The following is a 21,795-nucleotide window of genomic DNA, read 5'->3' as shown; positions in this document are numbered from 1 at the left end:
GCATTGGTATCCTTAATCCATGTTCTAAAAGATCCACCAGCGTCTGTATTCCTAACTGGAATGAGTGTACCATGCTGAGCAATAAACAAGTGAATTCCTCTGTGTTTAATAAATTTCCCACAAATGAGAAATCTCTCCCTGCTGTCAGAAACAACTGTGCTTTTTCGTAAGCAATTAACTTGTTCAAGTCATATGAAATTTTAAGCCACATTACCACTTAAGCATCTAGAAAGGCTGACATTAAATATGGCTCACCTACAGCTAGGGTTTAAGCTCTGACAGCATATCCTAAGTATTCCAAGGCCACATCTGGATTGTTCTTGTTTTCATAGCCCTACATTCTGGTTGTCCAGATGCACTCAGCTATTTTTATATTTTATTTGGTCTTCTTGAATTGTAGGTATTTCCGTAAGCTGCCTTGAATCATTTTTGGAATAAAGTGGGATATAAATAAGTAAATAAAGAAATGATGATTGCAAATTAAAGAACTCAAACAATTTAACCATACAATATAAACGAATGCAATAAGATCAAAGTCAAGAATATAAATCAACCATTCAAAAGCACAAACAGTAAAGCACTGAGATAATCAAAATATAAGTTGACAGCCCACTTCTCTGCTCTAAATACAACCACTTGCTATCAGACCAAAGTGATGTTCCCCACTTTATCTTTCCCTGAAGAAATGTCCAACTCTCAAAGCTTCTTGGTCTCTCGTGGAAATAAAACTCAGCAGTCCTAGCTTCAACGGCTCTCTTGACATGCACTGATGTCTTGCCATGCAGACTAATCTGGTTCTTCCATCGCAATTAAGTATCTTCTATGAGCTTTGATAAGCACTGAATCTGTCAAAGGTAAAATATTTAAGCAAGTATCTTCATACGGTATCTGCTATTTTGTGAATTACATATGATGCATGCCTTAGATGCCAAAGACAGAGGTAAAGTTGACATTGCACTGGGAGAGCTTCCAGATAGATGCAACAAGTAAATATAAATTATTTATTTCTGAAAAGCTTTCAATCTTTGCAAGTTCTTATATTAATGACTTGTTGAATCTTTGCATTTCTACATCATGTAACATAAAAGAGATAACTCTGGCTTCCAAATCTTTGAAGACATCAATTCTGAAATGAATGTAAATCTTATTTTAAAAACTGTAATTTATCTATTCCACCAGAATTGGTCCAGGATAGGGGAAGTAGTGGTACTAATATTATTTTCGTTGATTCATCTACATCTCTTTTATTCAGCATTTTCATAGAAATGTTAATTTGTCAAACTGGAGCTTGACCAAAGGAAAAAGAATGGAGCGGTGACTTAAAGCAGTGGTGTCCAAGTGTTATCAGGAAAGAAATTACAAGTCTTCCAAAATGGAATGAAAAGCTTTGGAGATCTGAGTAATGTCTCTGGAAGTGTCCAAGCTGACACCGAAAATTCTCTATCAGTTACATCACTGAGGGGATCACAGCATTGTGTGTGGAGTAGAACTAGATTTGTTTCCAAGGTTTCTTTGAGTGTAAAAGTCCTGTTTGTTGCAACATATTTGCAGTTCTTAAATAGTGGATGGGCTTAGCCTCGTTGATCAATTTACTTAACGGTGGCCATGTAAAAATTAGTGGAAAACTACCAAAATATGTGTTTGAATTTAGAATAATTGACTTAAGTCATACCATCTAGGACTAGCTAACCTGCCATCTATCTTAGTCTGTTCTGTTTTGCTATACAGCAATACCTGAGACTGTGCAATTTACAAAGAGAAAAGGTTTATTTGGCTCACCAGTCTGCTGGCTGGAAGATTGGGCATCTGGTGAGGGCCTCAGGCTGCTTCCAGTCATGGTGGAATGTGAAGGGGAGCTGGCATGTGCAGAGATCACATGGTGAGAGAGGAAGAAAGAGAGAGGAGGGAGGTGCCAGATTCTTTTTAACAACAAGCTCTCATGGGAACTAAGAGAGTGAGCGATCCATCCCCATGGCCTAGACACCTCCTATTAGGCCCCACTTCCAACACTGGGGATCCAGTTCCCACATTAGATTTGGTAACATCCAAGCCATAGCACCTTCACATTCCATTGTGTCTTTGCATGACTCCCAGGAAAAAAGCAGTTAGGTCATGTAATTTGTACGAGGAACAATGCTGGGACTTCATAGACATTATAGGAATAAGTGGAATAGCTATTTTTGTACTTGTTTAAGATGTTGGTATGTGCAGCAAAATTTTACATGAGAGTTGCTTTTATTATACCACAGTGCCTGGTGATAAGGTTGTAGATCCAGAGTTCGTGGGGCAAGGTTGTAAAGTCACAGATCCCCCACATGTGCCAAAAATAACCTGCCAATTATAAAGAGCCAAGTTCCCATTCCTGAAAGTTGTTCTGGAGTCTTTTCTGAGAGATGGAACACAGTGAAACAGTATTGGTATGCAGCTTTGTGTTTGCAAATGGTATTATTTTAAAGAAACCAATTATAAAATGTATTAGAAAAGAGAAAGGCTTGAGCTTTTAAAACAGAGTCAATAAATACGAAGATTTTATTTTGAGGCAATCAAAGATTTTAAAAAATATGGAGTAGGCCATACTTCAGTGCCCATTATAAAAATTATTTTAAAATTTTGGTTTTAACATTTAGCAAGGCCTTGTGCTTTCAGCTCATGATAGATTTTGCATCAGAGATATTTTCTGGGATCAGCAAAATGTGTGTTATTAATTACAAAACAGGAATGACAATTCTAGACAAGTTTAGGTTAAAACATTATTATGTGATTGAAAATAGAATCGGGAACTCCAAACTAACTCCCTTCACTAAAGCAATGATTATGCAAGCAAAAGTTGTTACAATTAGCTTTTTCATATCTCTGGAATTTAATTTAAAAACTTACAACAATAAGGAGAATGATTAAATAAGGAAGAAACTGCTGAAATTTGGGAAGAGATTGTGGTAGCATTTCAACATACCTGTCCATGGTTCTTTGTTCCAGAGCATGGCAGTAGCCATAAATATAGGACCTGTGTTCATGGTGCAGCTTGCTGGTACTAGATAGAGCAGTGTGGATTTGTTCTTGGAGAACTGTGTAAGTAGATGTTGATCTGCCTGGTGGCTCCCTGAAGGATTGGTCCATGGAGCTAAACTTTGTTTTGCCCACCATAGAGTTTTCTCAGAGCTGAGTGGCTTTCCAGGCAGTGTTTGTCAAATGCATTTAAAGGTAAATATACTAGAAGCAGCCCCTAAAGGGCAGGCAGCAGGCAAGCCAAAAAAATCTGGGAAGGAAGGAGTTGGGGAAAGAAATACACAAGGGAACAAAGGCTTTGAAATGCTCTCATGCATACCAAGGAAACTAGAAGATTATACTTATGCCCAGGACCAGAACTATGTTCATAAAAGACCAGAAAGGACCCTAAGCTTTTATCTCTGGCTGCTTCTATGCTCTGTGCAAGCAGGAAATGAGGGCTAAGGCAGAGTTGTAAGCAGTCTGTCTAAACATGAAATGAGTTCCCTCAATAGAATTCAATCTGAAAACCCACGAGTTTTTGTTTGTTTGTTTGTTTGTTTGAAGTTGGGGGTTGGTGGTTTTTTTTTCCTCTAGGCACTTAGGGAAATCTGTAGCTAACAGCTAAGCTAACAGAACAGACACTTCATGACCATGTGCGATGAAGAATGCAGTCTTTACAAAAATAGTTTGGAAAATGTCACTAAACAAACCACTCCAATCCATAAGACGCAGCAACAACAAACCCTGGGCAGGGGTAAAAATCTGATTTCCAAATTATGACATAATATTTGATATATAAATATTTGAAATACCTAATTTGCAACAAAAATTATGAGGCATGCTAAGAAATAAGAAAATAGGGCCCAGTCACAAGAAAAAAGGAAATGAATGAAAACTGTCCCCAAGGAAAGCCAGACATTGAACTTGCTAGACAAAGACTTTGAATCAATTGTCTTAAGTATGCTCAAAGACATAAAGGAAATGAGGAGAATAATATCTCACCAAATAGAGACTATCAATAAAGAGATAGAAATAAGAAATTAAATCAAGTGGAATTAGCAATCCTGGAGCTGAAAAATACAGTAAGTAAAACAGAAAATTCCCTAGGTCATTCAACAGCATATTTGAAATGGCAGAATAAAATCAGTGTTCTTTTAAATTTTTTTTTGTTTTTGTTTTTGAATAAACATAGAAATTAAGAGAAAAAAAATCAGTGTTCTTGAAGATCTATCAGTTAGAATTATCCAGTCTGAGGAGCAGAAGGAAAAAAGAATGAAGAAAAATAAAGAGAACCTAAGAGACATGAGACACATACCAACATACTAATGTATACATAATGAAAGTCCCAGAAGGGCCAGGCACAGTGGCTCATGCCTGTAATCCCAGCACTTTGGGAGGCCAAGTTGGGCAGATCACCTGAGGTCAGGAGTTTGAGACCAGCCTGGCCAACATGGCGAAACCTCATCTCTACTAAAAGTACAAAAATTAGCCAGGCATGGTGTAATCCCAGCTACTCGGAAGACTGAGGCAGGAGAATTGCCTGAACCCGGGAGAAGGAGGTTGCAGTGAGCCAAGATCATGCCACTGCACTCTAGCCTGGGTGACAAGAGCAAAACTCTGTCAAAAAAAAAAAAAAAAAAGGAAAAAAGAAAAAAGTCCCAGAAGGGGAGAAGAAGTAGGTAAAGTCAGAAACAATATTTGAAGGGAGAATAACGAAAGGGAGCAGAAAGAATATTTGAATAATGGCCCCAGACTTCCCGAATATAATGAAAGACATGAATCTACATATCCAGCAAACTCATTGAACTCTGAGTAAAAGAAACTCGAAGAGATTCACACTGAGACATTATTACATGTTGAAAGCCAGAGACAAAGAGAAAATCTTTAAAGTAGCAATATCAAAGTGACTAGTCACAAACAAGGGATCATCAATTAGTTTATCAACTTATTCCTCATTAGATACTATGAAGGCCAGAAGGCAGTTGGATGGCATTTTTAAAGTGCTGAAAGAAAAAAAAAACTGTCAATCAAAAATTATAAATTGGCAAAACGAAGGAGAAATTAAGACATCCCTCAGTAAACAAGGCTAAGAGAGTTCAATACTAGTAGACCACCTGCCCTACAAGAAATGCTAACACAAGGCCTTCAAGCTGAAATGAAAGAACACTAGACAGTAACTGGAAACAACATGAAGAACTAAAGAGCACCAGTAAAGTTAACTACCTAGGTAAATATTAAATCCAGTATTATTATGATTTTAATTTGCAATGCCTCATTTTTCATATATGATTTTAAAAACAAATGCATAAAACAATAATTATAAATCTGTTTGCATAGGCTCACAATATATAAAGATGTAATATGTGACAATAACAACATGAGGGGGCAAATGGAGCAATATAGATTCAGAGTTTTTGTATACTATTGAAGCTAAATTGAATATTAATTGAAACTAGATTGTTACAAATTTAAAATGTTAATTGTAAACCTCAGGATAACCACTAAGAAAAAAAATACAGAAATAATAATGAGAAGGAAATCCAAATAGTACACTATAAAAAATCAGTTAAACACAAAAGAAGGCAGTAATGGGAGAATTTAGGAATTCTTTAAAAAGACATATAGAAAACAAATTTTTAAATGGCAAAAGAAATTTCTTTCTTATTAGTAATCACTTTTAAAGTAAATGAATCACACTTTCTAATTAATAGTCCAAAATTCACATAATGGATAAAGAAATATGCTCCAACTGTATGCTATCTATAAGCTACTCACTTTAGATATAAAGACACAAGTAAGTTTAAAGTAAAAGGATAGAAAAAGACATTCCAAGAAAATACTAACCAAAAGAGAGCTGCAGTGTCCATTCTATACTAATATAAGACAAAATAGACTTTAAATAAAAGATGTTAAAAGAGACAATGAAGAACATTATATAGTGATAAAAGGTCAATCCATAAAGAAGATGTCATAATCATTAATGTATAGGCACACAACAGAGGTTCTAAATATCTGATGCCAACATTGACAGAATGGAAGGGAGAAATGGACAGTTCTAGGATAATAGTTGGAGATTTCAATACCCCACTTTCAATAATGGATAGAACAACTAGACAGAAGATCAGTAAAAAGATACACAACTTCAACAACACTATAAACCAACTAGATCTAACAGACATGTATAGAACTTTCCATCCAACAACAGCAAAATATACACTCTCAGGTACAAATGAAACATTCTTTGAGATAACAATACATTAGGCCACAAACAAGTCTCAGTAAATTTTAAATGACCTAAATCATACAAAGTACATTCTCTGACTACAATGGAATGAAACTAGAAATCAATAACAAAGGAAAACTGGAAATTTCACATATATGTGGAAATTAAACACAAACTTGAACAACCAATGAATCAAAGAAAGAATTTCAAGAGAAAATAAGAAAATACTTTGAGACAAATGACAGCAAAAACACAACATACCAAAACTTACAGAAGGCAGCAAATCAGTGCTCATATAGAAATTTGTAGATGTTAATAGCTACATGAAAAAAGAAGGCAAATCTCAAATCAATAAACTGGACACTTTTAGGAACTAGAAAAATAAACTAAATCCAAAGCTATTAGAAGGAAAGAAAGAAAATGATAGAATAGGAAGAGTGAATCAACAAAAGCAAAGGTTAGTTCTTTGAAAAGATCAACACAATTAACAAACTGAAAAATAAAAATAGAGTAGATTCAAATTACTAACATTAGAATTAAAAATATAACCTTAAAGAAACAAACAAGATTTTAAGGCAATACTATTAAAAAGTATAGGCCAATGAATTAGATAATCTAGATAAAATGAATTAATTCTAAAAATAATAAACAATGAAATCTGACTCAAGGAGACACAGACAATATCTCCAGATCTAAAACAAGTAAGTAAAGAAATTGAATCAGTAATAAAAAAAAAAAAAAAAAAAACCAGCCAAGAAAATCCCAGTACCAAATGACTTCGTTGGTGAATTCTACCAAACATTTGAAGAGTTAAAGTTAAACTTTCTCAAATTATTCAAAAGGTAGAAGAGAAGGGAACACTTCTAAATATTTTATGAGTTCTGCATCACCCAAATACCAAAGCCAGATGAACATATTACAAGAAAAGGAAACTACATACAAATCCCTTACAAATACAAGTGCAACAATTCTCAACAAAACTCTATCAAGCTGAATCCAGAAGCATATTAAACAGATTACACATAATGATTAAGTGGGATTTATCCCAAAAATGCAAGGGTAGTTCAGCATAACAAAGTCAATCAATGTAGCACACCACGTTAACTGAAGAAAGGAAAAAGAAAACAACCCATATAGTCATTTCAGTTGATGCAGAAAATGTATCAGACAAAATTCAGTGGTCTTTCATGATTTAAGAAAGAAGGCAGTCAGCAAAACAGGAATAGAAGGAAACTTCCTCAAGATGGTGAAGGGCGTTCATGAAAAGCCTCATAGCTAACATCATATTCAACTGAAAAACTGAAGCCTTTCTCCCTATTATCAGGAACAATACAATAATTTCTACTTTGACACATATTCAACATTTTACTGAATATTCTATTCAGAGCAATTAAGCAAGAAAAAGAAATCTAACACATCTACATTGTAAAGGAAGAAATAAAACTATCACTATTCACAGATGACATGATCTTATATTCAGACAATACTCAAGACTCCTCATAAAAATTATTAGAGCTCATGAATTTAGCAAATTGCAGGATAGAAGACACACAAAAGTCTGTTATATGTGTGTACACTAGCAATGAACAACCTGAAAGGACATTATGAAAACAATTCCATTTACAATAGCATTAAAAAGAATAAACTAGTTTGGAATAAACTTAACCAAGAAGGTGCAAGATTTGTATACTGAAAACTATAAAATATTATTGAAAGAAATTAAAGAAGACCTAAATAAATGGAATGTATCTTGCATTTACAAAGTGGAAGACTTAATATTGTTAAGATGACAATACTCCTCAAATTGATCTACAGATTCAATACAATCCCTTCAAAAATCCCAATAGTTTCTTTTTCCGTTGTTGTAGAAACAGAAAAGCTAATCATAAAGTTCATAAGCAATTGCACGGGACCCCAAATAGCCAAAACAATATTTAAGAACAAAGTTGGAGGACACACATTTCCCAATTTCAAAACTTACTACAAAGCTACAGCAATCAAAACAACATGCTACTGGCATTAGGATATACCATAGAGGTGTAGGTTAGATCATATACATATGGATCATGGAATGTAATTAAGACTGCAGAAATAAACCCATACATCTATTTCCACTTGATTTCAACAAGCAGGCCAAGAACATGCAATGGGAAAAGAATAGTTTCTTTAACAAATAGTGCTGAGGTAACTAGATATCCATATACAAAAGGATGTTGGACCTTGATCTCACGTTGTATACAAAAAATAACTTCAAAGTATCAAATATCTAAATGTAAAGGCTAAAATTATAACACTTTTAGAAGAAAAGATACTGGTATGTCTTCATAATCTTGGATTTGGCAGTGCTGTCTTGCCTATAATAACAAAAGTACATGCAACAAAAGAAAAAAACAGAAAAATTGGGCTTCAAAATTAAAAAGTTTTGTGCATTAAAGTGCACAATCAAGAAAGGGAAAGCTGGGTATGGTGGCACGTCCCTGTGGTACCAGCTATTTGGGAGACTGAGGCGGGAGGCTGAGGTGGGAGGTTGAGATGGGAGGATTACTTGAGCCCAGGAGTCTGAGGCCAGCCTGGGCAACACAGTAAGACTCCATCTCCACAAAAATGTTTAAAAATTAGCCAAGCTTGGTGGCACATACCTGTAGTCCTAGCTATGAGGAGACTGAGGCAGGAGGATCACTTGAGCCTGGGAGGTGCAGGCTTCAGTGAGCCATGATCACACCACTGCACTCCAGCCTGGGTGACAGAGTGAGACCCCAACTCTTAAAAAAAAGAAAAAAAGAAAGGGGAAAAGACAGCTCACAGAATAAGAAAAAATGCTTGCACATCATATATCTGATAAAGATCCAGGATACAAAATATATAGAGAACACTTACAACTCGACAACTAAAAAACAAACAACAACCCAACTCAAAAATAGGCAAAGGACTTGAATAGATATTTCTCCAAAGAAGATACACAAATTGCTCATAAGCATGTAAAATTATGGTCAATATGACTAGTCATTAGGAAAGTGCAAATTAAAGCCACAATGAGATACTACTTCACAACCACTAGGATGGCTATAATAAAAAAGAAACTGAGACTAACAAATGTTGATAAGGATGCAGAGAAACCAAAACCCTCATAAACTGCTGGTGAGAATGTCAAATGGTAAAGCTGTGGAAAACAGTTTGGTAGTTTCTCAATTAGTTAAACATGGAACAACCCTAGGACCTAGCAACTCCACTCCTAAGTATACATCCTGAAGAATTGAAAACAAGCGTCAAACAAAAACTGGTGTATAAATGTTCATAGCCACACTATTTGCAATAATCCAAAGATGAAAACAACCCACATGCTCATCGACTGATGAAGAGCTAAACGAAATGTGGTCATCCATACACTGGAATACTATTCAGCCATAAAAAGGAATAAAAAGTCCTGATACATCTATAACATGGATGAACCTAGAAAACGTTATGCCAAGTGAAGAAGCCGGAGAGAAAAAGCAACGTAATGTCTGATTCCATCAAAATAAAACATCTGGAATAGGCGAATCATAGAGACAGAAAGCAGATTAGTGGTTGCCCAGGGCTGGAAAGTGGCAATGGGAGTGACTGCTTAAAGGGGACAGCGTTCCTTTTGGAGTGATGACAACGTTCTGGAGCTAAATAGTGGCAAAGGTTGCATAAAGTTATAAATGTGCGAAATGCCACTGATTTTGTACTTTAATATGGTTAAAATGGTGAATTTTATATGATTTTAACACAGTAAAAAGTTATTACTCAGATGGTTATTTATAAACATCGTCTTTGTCTACACCAACTATATGTTAAATTTTTCCAAAAGTGATTAACTTTCAGTAAAACAGATAACACATTGCCTTAAATGATTCTTACTTCTGTTACCTTGTCATCAGTATTCAATTGCAGCCTCTTTGGAGTGGAGTCAGTACGTGTTAATCTCCGTAGTTCTCACAGTGCCTCTTTCGATGTTACGTATGTAAGAGTTCCTAAAGTAAAATGACTTATGGTGAGGAGGAAGGCGTCAAAACCATGAGATGCACCATGACAAGCTGCATAACATCACCCTCTCAGAACTTCTGCTTCTTAGGCATCTACCCTGTACCTCGAACACTCACCATTTCTAATCTCCATACCAACTCTGTGGGTAGGTTCACCAGCATGCTACAGGGATAATAGTTGATCTGCTAAGACAAAGAGTGAGTTGAAGTGAGAATACCATAAACAACACAGTTTCAATGTACATTGAATATTTTATTTTAGTTAAAAATATGTAAACATACATTTATTCATCAATCTTTTCATAACACACCAGGAACATATCTTGGCCCATAGTTGCACTAACTTCTTGCATACATCTCACTTGTAATGCATGGCCTACGATTTCCAGTTGGAGTTTCTTCAGTGAGAAGGGATAACTTAGAGACATGTGTGAAATCATTAGAGTTCAGATTCCTTCTGTATTTTTACATCCCTCCACCTCAGTCAGTAACTAACAGTTGTCTTGTTTGTACCTTACTCAACAGCGATGTTTTAAGTCCGTTTGCATATCGTCTTTCCATCACATTCACCTTGGGTTTCACAGAGACAACAACTTTATTTTAAAAATAATAATTATTTATTAATTTTTTGTTTTCATCCAAAAACTAACTTTTAAAATTATTGTACAGTTATAACAAAAAGAACAGCAAGCCTACATAAGCTTGGGAATTAAAACTTATTATGTAGGGTCATACAACTTAGCCGGTGGCAGCAGAAGTACCTGGGTGTGCTGGAGACAAGTCCTGCCTCTCCATCTTTCTTTTGCACAGGAATCCCCTCAAGAGCTTAATGAAATGCAGATTCTGGTTCAGCAGGTCTGGAATGAACCTGAATTTGTGCAATTTTAACAAACTCCCAGTTGCTGCAATGCTGCTGGTCTAGGGTCTGCAGTGTGGGGAACAAGTCGCTATATCAGGCCATGCACAGCAGCCAGCATACTTTTCTGCAGCAATGGGAGTGCCATTAACCCAGAAAGTTGGTCAATGCAGGTCCAGCTTCTGTTCTACTGGGTTAAGAATCCCATCATATAAGTGAGGAAGCTAAGCACAGAGAAGCTGAATGATTTACAAAATGGGCAACTGCACAGTGTACGAGCAGGAATTCAAACATGGGCCTATTTGTCTCCAAAGCCCTTACTCTTTCCAGTTCACATCTAAGAGAGCCAAAAGCAGAGCACCGAAGAGCCCAGGCATCCACAGAGGGACCTGGAGGAAGCGGATGGCAACCCTGCCCAAACCACTCAGAGAAAACAGCAAAGGGAGAAAGCAGGCTCCAGGGCAATAGCTTTGACTTGCTGGCCGTCTTTAATCATTATAAGAAAAAGACTTCATATTATCTTCTTCTATTTATGTATTGTCACAAAAACTTTGGGCTTGCAGAATTCATATTGCTTCTTAATTATTTTTATCACCACCATTTCCTCTAACATTCTGGTGTTTGTCAAGTGATTTGAAACTGAAATTAACTTACTGGCGCTCTGTTATTTGGGAAAATGATCAGAAACAAAGCATAAGTATAAAATTGGGCTAAGTACAGTGATATTAGTGCCTCCATCATTCCCTAGGAGAAAGGTTGTTCCAGAAATAGAAAGTATTGCTATTTTTTTAACCAGGCTGATCATATGAATTCATATGCAGTGCTTTATTATACTGAAAACTGCACATGACTTCTTTGGATCTTTGGCTCAATAATCACTTTGATGTTTTATTTATTGATGCAAAAAGTACTTTCCTTTCAAGTTTGTTATCTCTCATTTCAATGGAATTTTTCAAAGTATTAAGAAACTAGCTCCACAGTACTGTCTATCCAGTTTTAAATTGGCACAAGATTCTAGTGTTACGAGTGCCCCTGGGTGTTTCCTGCCATTTAGTTTCAAGCTAATAAGGAAATGCAGAGGTTGGCTAGAATTTGCTATGAATACTGTAGATAGACATTTGTGCTGGAACGCACTCAAAGAAGGTTGAGAGAATGCATTTTATCATACCAGGCACTTTGTTATTTTGCTCATTGAAATGATTTGTGTTTGGAAATCAGAGCTATTTTTCGTCTTTGGCCAAATCTTTCATGAAGTCTGAACTTCCATGTTTATGAAATCCATCTGTGACATCATTGAGTGGTTTTCACAGTGAAAAAGTAATTGTCAAGGAAGACAATATAAAATGTAATATATTTTTGGGAAAATGTTTATTCCAGTCTCTCACCCATTCTTTTAAATAAAGTTACTTGGGTTTTGTTTGTTTGTTCTGTTTTTGCTATTGAGTGTAGGAATTTTTTATATATCTTATTTATGAATCCCTTATCTGATGAATGGTTGCCAGATATTTTCCCATTCTGCAGGTTGCTTCTTCACTGTGCTCATTGTTTCCTTCACTGTGCAGAAGCTTTTTAGTTTGATGTGGTCCCACTTGTTTATTTTTGCTTTTGTTGCCTATGCTTTTAGTGTCATGTCCATGAAATCATCGTCAAGACCAGTGTCATGAAGCTTTCACCTATGTTTTCTTCTATGAATTTTATGGTTTCAGGTTGTATTTTCAAGTCTTTAATCTACATTGAGTTCATCTTTGTATATTGTGTGAGATAAAAGTCCCAATTTATTCTTTTGTATGTTGATATCCAGTTTTCCCAAAATTATGTATTGGTGAAGCTATCTTTTTCATATGTTTATTCTTGGTAGCTCTGTAGAAAAGTGGTTGACTATATATATGTGGTCTATTTCTGGCTTCTCTATTCTGTTCCATTGGTCTACACATGTCTATGTCTTCATGTCAGTACCATGGTGTTTTGATTACTGTGGCTTTGTAATATATTTTGAAGTCAGAAAAAAAAGATGCCTCTAGATTTTTTCTTCTTTTTCAATATGTTTTGATTATTTGGGGCTTTTTCATATAAATGTTAGGTTTGTTTCTTTCTATTTCTGTAAAAACTGTGATTGGGATGTTGATAGGGAATGAATTGAATCTGTAGATCACTTTGGGTAGTATGGACGTTGTAACAATATTATGCCTTTCATTCCATGAGTAAGTAATATCTTTCTATTTAGTTGTGTCTTTTTTCCTTCATAAATGTTTCGTACTTTTCATTGTATAAGTCTTTCATCCTTAGTTAAGTTTATTCCTAGAATAAAAAGCCAACCTACAGAAGGAGAGAAAATATTTTCAAGCCCTATATCTGATATACAGATATATAAGAAACTCCTAAAACTCAATAGCAAAAAATCCTAATAACCCAATTAAAAAGTGGGTAAAATACTTGAATAAACATTTCTCTAAAGAAGACATGCAAATGGCCAACAGGAATATGAAAAGATGCTCCACGTTACTAATCATCAGGGAAATGCAAATCAAAACCACAATGAGATATTACCTCACATCTGCTAAGATGGCCATTATTAAAAAAAAGAGATAGCAAGTGCTGGAGAAAATGTGGAGAAATTGGAGCTCCTTTGCAAGACTGGAAGAAATGTAAAATGGTGCAACCACTATAAAAAACAGGATGGAGATTCTTCAAAAAATTAAAAATAGAACTATCATATTACCCAGAAATCCCACTACTGGGTATATATCCAGAAAAACTGAAATCAGATCTTGAAGAGATATTTGTATTCCCCCTTTCATTGTAGTATTCAATATGTAAGATATGGCATCAATATGTAAAGTATTGTCCATCAGTGGATGAATGGATAAAGAAAATGTGATCTACACACACAATGCAATATTTTTCAGCCCTACAAAAGAAGAAAATCTTGTGTATGTGACAACATGGACGAACCTGGAGGACATTATGTTAGGTGAAATAAGCCAGTCACAGAAGTACAAATACTGTGTTTTTCACTTATATGAGGAATCCAAAATAGCCAAACTCATAGAAATAGTGAAATAGTGGCTTCCAGGGGCTGGGGTGGAGGTACTATTCAAAGGGTATAAAGTTTTGTTATACAAGATGAGTAGGTTCCAGAGATCTGCTGTACAGCATGGTGCCTATAATTAACAACATTGTCTTGTGTACTTTTAAGTATCTATTAAAAGTGTAGATCTCATGTGAAGTGTTCTTACTGCAATAAAAAAGATGTCTTTTTAAAAACACACTAAATGTCTTGTCATTGAACTTTTCACATTGAAAATAAGAGTATTGATTAGTTCAAGGTCATAGTGACTCTATACATCATTTTTGGGAAGATTAATAGGAAATGGAGACACATAGAAAACAGCTTGGGATAAAAATATGAAATTTAATCTGGCCGGGCGCGGTGGCTCAAGCCTGTAATCCCAGCACTTTGGGAGGCCGAGACGGGCGGATCACGAGGTCAGGAGATCGAGACCATCCTGGCTAACACAATGAAACCCCGTCTCCACTAAAAATACAAAAAAATTAGCCGGGCGTGGTGGCGGCGCCTGTAGTCCCAGCTACTCGGGAGGCTGAGACAGGAGAATGGCGGGAACCCGGGAGGCGGAGCTTGCAGTGAGCCGAGATCGCGCCACTGCACTCCAGCCTGGGCGACAGAGCGAGACTCCGCCTCAAAAAAAAAAAAAAAGAAAAAAAAAAGAAATTTAATCTGTATTATCAGATATATAGTCTGCCACTAGAATAGAGTGTGAAGTTTCTATAATGTGGAAAATATTTTTCATCAAACTTGTCCATGTGGAACCTGGGCAGTTCAGCTTGTTGTGTGGCATCACCTCTTCTCTACTGTCCATTTCTCTTGCCCAGTAACTGACCTGTCTACGGGTTAACAGGGTTTGTAAGTGCAGGAGAGGTGACTTGGGGTGGAGACATGCACCAGAAGATTGTATTTGCTGAAGAAGGATTTTACTACTTATGAAATGAAACACATCCTCAGAAAGGCTAGCACCAAATTTGAAGCAGGAAGTCCTCATCTGAAAAAAGCGATTCTAGCTTATATTCACTTGTTCCCTCTAATAAAATCAGATATGCTACAAAGAGAGAAAATCAAACTCAAGAGTCCCTCATCAAAAGGGAAAAAATGAAGATTATTTACAAAAGTAGGGGCCACAAATTTAGAAAAATCAACTAGAGCTACTGCAGTTCTCTAGGGCCAGTAACAGTGGGAACCAAAATATCCAAGACCTGAAGGGGCAAAGGAGGAAGTGGCTGCTGGTAACCTAGACAGGGAGGTCTTGTGGAGAGAGCCGTGTGATGGGAGTAGGCACCTCTACCCTCTCCTCCTGCCAGGGATCACCCATCTACACCCTGTTAGCTGAATCCAGTTAGAAGGCAGAAGGCAAGGGAGCCCGCTGCTATAGTCAGTGTGGGGAAGGAGGATGGGAAGGGGTGGAGAGGAGAACTGGAGGGACCAGTAGGAGATACCTTCATAACTTACTATGGAGATCATCTCCTGGATTTTCCTCAGAGCCTATTCTGCTGAGCTTGGCCTCCCTTCCTGAGCACTTCATCCTCAAAATGTCAGCAAGGCTGCATATTTGAAGTGACCAGACCATGGCCCAGCTCACAGCACTGCCTTGCAGATGGAAGCAATGGCTGGACGTTTGACTTGGGTGCAAACACTGGGAGAAATTATGGAGGGTTTGAGTAAGTGATAACTAGGCAATAGATACTTTTATTAACCTTTTGCAAATGTGGCTTTATGCAGAAGGTGGGATAGGCCAGGGCCGGTATGAGAGTAGTGTGCTACAACAATTCACGAAAGTATACTGGTGGCCCAGAAGAGTGCAGACGTGAAAGAGTAAACACTTCTGCCCACAGGATCCCTCACACAACTGTGTGTCCCCAACACACATTTATTTGAGGAGCTTCATTAGATACATTAGATATCTCTCCAGCTTGACCTGAGATGTTCAAATATTTGTCACTTGAAAAGGAAAATCAAGTGTGTGTGTATGTGTGCAGGAGCTCCCCTTGAAGGCACCTTCCCTCACTGGCCTGGAGACCTTGGGCCAGGAGAGATCTGGAAGGAATTGTTCTTGGACTGGCTGAGGAGCTGAGGGTCACTCAAACCTGAGAATGTTTGAAAGGTGAAATCGCCCACCTGCTGTCAGAGGGCACCCAGTGTTCTTCCTGGACAGTTTCTGGGAGGAAACAGTTTCCCCTGACTTTGCTCAGCCTGGATCAAGGGACTGAGATTGGTGATTCTCACTCATACTGAAAAGCAGAGTCTGACGCCCTGCTGAGCTCCACTTTTTCTCCCTCCAAGTCCGGAGCCAGGCCAGAGGCTTTGTAAGCGTCACTGAGTCCACATGTTCTGGAGGGGTCAGTGGTGGAGGCCTTAAAAATAAAAAGCTGGCCGGGCACGTTGGCTCACGCCTGTAATCTCAGCACTTTGGGAGGCCAAGGTGGGTGGTTCACAAGGTCAGGAGATTGAGACCATCCTGGCTAACATGGTGAAAGCCCGTCTCTACCAAAATTAGCTGGGCATGGTGGTGGGTGCCTGTAGTCCCAGCTACTTGGGAGGCTGAGGCAGGAGAATGGCGTGAACCCAGGAGGCAGAGCTTGCAGTGAGCTGAGATTGAGCGACTGAGCAAGATTCTGTCTCAAAACAAAACAAAACAAAAAAAACAAACTATCGGGGGTTGGGACGAGAACATGGAAAGTCACAACCAGATTTTTCAGTAAGAATTTAAAACTGTAAAGTATCTTGCTGTAGTAAGTAAGTTGTTATGAAAATTAATCAAGTATGCTTGTATGGAACTGAGTACAATACTGTATGATTTAGTGTGCATTCGAGAAATGGCTGCTGTTGTTGTTTTTGAGAAAGCCAGGCTAAAATTCTGGGGCAAAAATAAAAAGAATGCTCTTTGGCTTCTTAACCCTTAACCTCAGAAAGCTCCACTTTTATCATCTATAACGTGAAATTAATGATACCTTGTCAGTTGGTTGAAGTTTCCAAGGCATTCAAGGCTATATTCATTAGCCTTATTTTAGTCAATATTTTAACAGCTGGCCAGATTTGTTGGGCTATGTAATCCAGAGCAGGTAGTGAAGAAGAATTGTTTTGTCCATTGGTGAAATACATACGCAACTGCAAGAGGAAAAGACTTTCATGTTGACAATGGATAAAGGTGTCAGCTGGAGGTGGGATGCTGGCTGCTTCTCTTCCTACATAAATGGCAGAGAATGCTGTGAAGAATAGTATTGCTTTTTAATGGGCTCTAGTACTTGCATTGCTGTGCTCTCCATTTGATATTAGGAAGAAAATACCTTCTAAAAGTTGTGCAAAAGCTGTGCAAATGACTGTCAGGACAAACCAGCCCCATGTTTTACTAAGGTGCCTTTCACGTTTGTCGGGCACAGAACAGCAGCAGTGTGGGTAGAGAGCTATCTCGTTACAGTTCTGTCTCTCAGACTGCCTACCCAGTCTTACGCTGCCGAACTGCTTACTTCTGATATAACGGGGTATTCCCTCTTCTGCATTAGAACCTGTAGGAGACTATAGGCTCTTTTAAGGGACTTTAAAAAATGCTATGAGTTAAGGATCCTATGAGGCTAATGAACTATTTTCTTTCATATAGGTAATGCTGGAATCTAGATATAAAACAGCTTCATTTCCTAAATGAGTTGGAGGATAAAACTTCAACACGCAACAGATATCTCAGCTTTTCCCTCTAAATAAACTGATCTCATGGCAGATGTATTACCCTACTCCTAGCCTGTGAGAATCTGGACTGTTTTATTGAGGAGATAGAAAGATGTTCTGTACGTGAGCTCTCTTAGTAGATAGTGGTCCTCACTAGTTTACTATCATCTTGATTTTCTGAAGGTCAAAGTCTCTTAATTGTCTTGCATATGTAGCCTCATCAGCTACAGAAAGAAGACTTAGGCCTCAAATGCCTAAAGCCCTTGGAAAATACAATTTCCAGCCTTCTGGAAGTTTCTCCTCTGCCTTTCATTTCACTTGAGAAGAAGCAACTTCCTGAGAAAAAGGCTGGAGCAACTCCTTAGAGGCCGGCAAGAGTGCCAATCCTTCCTCCAGCTCAGGAAGACAAGACTTTGATCAACAGAGTTTGAGAGGCTGAGGCTGCAAAGCACAGCAATCTGTGCTCACAAACTCTCTTGTGCTTCTGAATTCTAGTGTAACAGCGGCATGAAATTCATTAAATGAAGAGGGGGTGGAAATGCTCATGGAGTATTTCAGAGGCCGTAGGCGATGGAGGTGGTTGTTCCATAGACATCAGAAACAAAGCGACCGAGCTGAGCCTGTGGAAACCATGGTCTTATTCTTGGAATGGGAGGTGAGGGTCACACACTGCCACCTGCTTTCAACAGCAACTGTGCACTGGAGTAAAAGGGTGCATGTGCGTCCAGTTTCACAGCTTGGGTGGCATCAGGTAGGTCTCTCTTGACTAGGTATGACTATATAAAGTGCAGTGTGTCAATTTGATCACATCTCAGCCGATGGAGAAGTTGAAGGCCATACTTCTCTAACTTTTTTTCCAAGACAGTGTTACTTCTGCCTAGTCAAACACCAGGAAAATGGGATTGTGACCAAACAGGAGCCCAATTTTGTATTTCGAGATTGTTGACCTAAGCCAGGAAGACTCAGGAACAGTCTTAGATTTGGGGATTTGAAGAATTTAATTGTTTTCTTTAGGACATGTGATTCTCTTACTGGTAAGAAAAGAACGCTTGGCATTTTCTCATAAATCTAGAAATTGGTGGGAAACATTGATCCAAACTGCATTTGTTCTTGATGCAGATATTTCCTGAAAGATGTTTGGACTCATGAAAGCTCAGATGTCGGCCAAGTGCGGTGGCTCACGCCTGTAATCCCAGCACTTTGGGAGGCCGAGGTGGGTGGATCACGAGGTCAGGAGATCAAGACCATCCTGGCTAACATGGTGAAACCCTGTCTCTACTGAAAATACAAAAAATTAGCCGGGCATGGTGGCAGGTGCCTGTTGTCCCAGCTATTTGGGAGGCTGAGGCAGGAGAATGGCGTGAACCTGGGAGGTGGAGCTTGCAGTGAACCGAGATTGCGCCACTGCACTCCAGCCTGGGAGACAGAGAGAGACTCTGTTTCAAAAAAAAAAAAACAAAAAAAAAACAAAAAAAAACCCCACAAACAAAACAGAAAGAAAGCTCAGATATCTCAAGAAAGCCAAAGAAGGCTGTGTGGGGTAGGGAAGGTCTCTGTGTGTGAGTGGACCCACTCTCTCCCTGTCCCCAGGCTCTCTGGCATTTTCCTTTGAGGACAGTGTCCCGAAATGCCTAATTAGATGCTGTCTGCTGACTTCGGTATCCCATTGCTGTGTTCCTAGTTTGTCTTCCAAGGATTGGGTGTACCATGTTAAGACAAAACATTGCAATGTTAAAACACAACACCGTTGTGAAGATCATCTTTGTTTTCAGAATTTATTTTAAGAGTTAGTGGAATAGAGAATGGCTTGTTATCAGTAAAGCTCTTCGTTCACCCAGAAACCACAAGAGCCTGACAGTCAAGTTGTTCCCACAGGTGCGTGTGGTCCGTATCAGGGATGTGCTGGGCTGCCAGCCTCCCTGACAGGCCCTTCGTGGTGGTGTGCTGAGTTACCCTAGCATGCCCCCACGGGATCAGACAACTGTTGCGGACTGCTACGATGATGTCACCTGGAGGTGGCAGACCTGAGTGTGATGTGTGATCCTGCTCTCTGACACTGGAACTTGTCATGTCTCAGCAAACCGACCTTTAGTTCTGTACCAGCTATAGTCAGAAGGCCAGGAATTTCCTTTTGAGCCCCAGGTCAACTTGGATGGTATGAAGTAGAAGTCTAAATGACACCCAGAGTTTACTATTGCCCAAAGAAAAGCTTTTCGACCTGGCCCTCATCAGCCTGCTCCCCAGGGGAGGAAGCCTGGTCCCAGCAGGTCTTATTCGCTCTTCGCCACCTTCCCTGAATCTGGTATTCCCACGTAGAATGACCTGCTCCTAACTGAGGGGGAGGCTGGCCAGCACTGATTGCATGCTGTGTACTTTAAGCTTGTGATAGAATATTTAAGGACCAGACACGCCTTCCTCAGAGAGAGCGCCATGGTCTCGAGTTAACATTTCTGACACTCAAACCTGAACGGCTCTTAGAGGTCAATCACTGTTTCTTGGAGGTGATGGGAAATCCCGTAACGTGGAGATCATCGTGGGACACGGGGGAGTTTAGAGTCTTATTTGTGCTCACATGACACAACCAAGATAAGATGGAGTGTATGTGGGTGAGATGGCATCAGGCAGAAAGCTAAGGTGCGGGTGACCCGTGAGTAAATTATATTGTTTCTTGTTGGTACGGATTTATGTTGTATCAGAAAGTGGTAAGACCACATGAATTTCATATCATCCTTAAGAAATATATATATGCACATACATTGTATACACGTTAATATCTATATATTTGCGTATATGTATATGTGTGTATATATAGCATATTTTTAAGAAGCACCAATAGCTGAGTCTAGGGGAGTGCCTGTGAACTGAATTGTGGTAAGTCACTGAGGTATTCTTCAGCATTGAATGCAGTTTTTCACATGATTTTATTATGTCTTTTTTTTTTTTTTTTTTTGAGACAGAGTCTCGCTCTGTCGCCCAGGCTGGAGTGCAGTGGCCGAATCTCAGCTCATTGCAAGCTCTGCCTCCCGGGTTTACGCCATTCTCCTGCCTCAGCCTCCCAAGTAGCTGGGACTACAGGCGCCCGCCACCTCGCCTGGCTAGTTTTTTTGTATTGTTTTTAGTAGAGACGGGGTTTCACCGTGTTAGCCAGGATGGTCTCGATCTCCTGACCTCGTGATCCGCCCGTCTCGGCCTCCCAAAGTGCTGGGATTACAGGCTTGAGCCACCGCACCCGGCCTATTATGTCTTTTAAAGATAGTCTCAGTATTAAATAGATCCACAGATAAAATGTATTTGTGAGAGTATTTTGACATCTTTGTTTATTGAACTTGGTAGACATTTACGTTAGTATTTTCATTTTGAATAAGCCCCCTCAGTCTGCACCACAACTTAAAATATATTCTAAATATAAAGCACTTTGGTACTCTATGCGGTCATTATAACTTAATGCCACACCAAATGCTGCAGTATTTCATAAAGTTAATTCTTAAATACCAGGATGGCTCTTCGCCGTGATCATGGTTTCCATGTTTGCTTTTGTTCCATCTGGCTTTCGGTTACTCCTGTTTCCCTTCCTCAGTGTCTGTGAACAGTAACACTTGGTGCTGGATAGCACCATCCGCGATACTCCAAAGGAGTGGGCAGACATGCGCTCCTGCGCCCTCCTAATGTCCCTGCGAAGAAGCGCACTGGCCTGAAACCGCCAGCACAGAGCCACATCAGCGGCAGGAAAGACACTGAGTGGGTCAGTGTGTGCAACGATAGGATGGCTTCACACAAAGATTTGGTTGCATGCCAAATCAGGGTCTGATGGAGCAAGCACCCAGGGCAGACCATGCCCACTGTACTCTCTCTGAGCAGCTAAAGTTCTGTCTCTGCATGTCCATCTTAGAAGGTGGCATGGATACTAGAGTGCAGCTTCCTCTGCCTGCCCCTAACAAGACAGTGTGAATCAGGGTTCAGGTCCCCCAGGAAGAGGAAACTGCAATGA

The 21,795-nt window shown here is 38.9% G+C and overlaps 1 protein-coding gene across 1 annotated transcript in view; it reads left to right on the top strand.

The window, feature by feature from the left end:
* The window catches only part of LOC114673869 (uncharacterized), a 245,244-nt gene that overhangs the window by 17,685 nt on the left and 205,764 nt on the right, over positions 1-21,795 (top strand). The window lies entirely within an intron of this gene.

This window comes from Macaca mulatta, chromosome 18 (genome assembly GCF_049350105.2).
Source record: "Macaca mulatta isolate MMU2019108-1 chromosome 18, T2T-MMU8v2.0, whole genome shotgun sequence".
Taxonomy (NCBI): Eukaryota; Metazoa; Chordata; class Mammalia; order Primates; family Cercopithecidae; genus Macaca; species Macaca mulatta.
This window is presented reverse-complemented; position numbering and strand designations above follow the sequence as displayed.